Raw genomic sequence first — 1,857 nt, forward strand, 5'->3', positions numbered from 1 at the left:
GGGGCACAGGCTGCAGCAGCCACCGTGTGCAGCACACACGCTCCACGTTATCTCCCCCCCGGAACCTGACCGGGGGGTGCCCACAGAAGGGCACCTCCAGAGCCATCCTTCCCTGCTGCTCTTGGGAGGGTTAAGATAAGCCGGTGCAGTTTTTCCAAAGGATCCAGCAAAAATCAGGGAAGCAAGGTTTATCGTTCATTTAACCCTCAGCAGCCCACCCTGCTTCTGGCTGCACTGAAACACCCTCAATCCCAGCCCTTAGGTCTAGCTGGTCCCAGAGTGCCCAACCTGCAAAGCATCACGGTGGCAGCAGGCACTCAGCTACCCAGCGTGTGGTACAAAGGCTTCAGTAGCAACATGGCTCATTTTTCCTTTGAGTTTCACGTGTTCGAGATGGGATCAGTGGAAATGTTTTTTTCTCCCTTAAAAAGTTGGTTGTTCTGCCACTATATGCAAATGCTTTGGTTTTACCAGATGGCAATGAATGCTTTCCTTCCACGTTTTATTCTGGAGCTAAGGATCAAGGTAGAAAATTGGAAGAGTTTGCAATAAACTCAGTAGCTACTGACTGCTGTTTGCCAGGACCGGTTATACCTGTATTCATAAAGAACTTGTCCCTCAGATACCCGCTTGCTGCTCTTCCCTCCTCTCTGTGGGCGCAGGCCCCTCGCTTCCCTTAAAATTCCAATAAAGTGCCAGGTTTTGGTTCGTCGGAGGTCTGTAAAATCAGTACCCATCTAAATGGCATTAAGCAGGGGGTACAGTTAAAAAACAAAACCTAAGCTGAAGGTGTTATTCTGTTTCAGGTCTCCTTCCATCTCTCCAGGTTAAGGACTTGGGTTTTTTTCTTTTCTGAGGAAGAGGAGTGGTTACTGATGAACCCTGGAACAACTTAAACAGAAGTATGGATACACAAATCAGAGGGATTGCTCCTGTCAATTTAATTGAGTTGTTACTACTAGACTATAAAGTTAATCACTGGCGGAATAGAAATTTGATTCTTACAAAAGTTTATCAAGAGTTTGGTTGGGGTCTTTTACTTTGTGATTCACTGAGTTGCTACTGTGCAACTGAACCCCACTATCACTAAAACAGCACCAGATAAAATTAAATGAAGTATTAAAAAAAACTTATTAACTAGCAAGAATTTTCTTTTTTCCATCTCAGTATGACACAGTTTGAAGGCCTCATGAAGTTGTTTTCTTGCCCATCTAAAAAGCTTGCAAACAACAAGTGCTTTTGAACAGTGCATGGAAAATGCACGAAGGTCCTGCCCTATCCACACGCCTCTGTACATGCACTCCTTCTACTTGTTGTAGGTTATATGGAAAATTTCTGTGTTCATCTCATCTCCAGCTACAAAAAAAGTGAAAGTACTGAAGAAATTTGGCAGACAAAAAGAAAATAAAAGCACATCAGCAAAATTGGGAAGTATCAAGACCATAAATTTCATCAAGTCAGGCCAGCAACAATTTTAACCTATGGCTCTTCATTTTCTTTTTTGTTATTCTTTTTAATTATTCCCTCCTGTAAATTCCTGATGGTTGTTGTTCTTTGTTTGCACTGATTTGCATTGTGCACTGGATCCAGTTGGCCAGCAATGGCAGGGAATGTTAATTCCATTTAGTTACCGGAAAAAGCAATAAAAGCAAATATGTTTCCCTAAGGCCCCAGCCCAGAGTGATGAAAAATCCAGACCAACAGACATATTTTGTTAAAATCAGGCTTAAGTGTAATCTCTTTTCCCACAGAAAAATAAAAGTAAGAAAAGAGTATACCGGGCAAACTGAAATATAAATTATGGACCCTTCCCAGCTCTAGTAATTGCATCCCAAATATATCCCCAAGCTGGGGAAA

At 42.5% G+C, this 1,857-nt stretch overlaps 1 long non-coding RNA gene across 1 annotated transcript in view; it reads right to left on the bottom strand.

The window, feature by feature from the left end:
• Positions 1-173: 173 nt before the first annotated feature.
• The window catches only part of LOC103915718, a 5,317-nt gene continuing 3,633 nt past the window's right edge, over positions 174-1,857 (bottom strand). Inside the window, exon 4 of the long non-coding RNA XR_663548.1 lies at positions 174-891. This is a non-coding gene — a long non-coding RNA (uncharacterized LOC103915718). The remainder of the gene's footprint in view (positions 892-1,857) is intronic.

Source organism: Pygoscelis adeliae, unplaced genomic scaffold (assembly GCF_000699105.1).
Source record: "Pygoscelis adeliae isolate BGI_AS28 unplaced genomic scaffold, ASM69910v1 Scaffold34, whole genome shotgun sequence".
NCBI lineage: Eukaryota > Metazoa > Chordata > Aves > Sphenisciformes > Spheniscidae > Pygoscelis > Pygoscelis adeliae.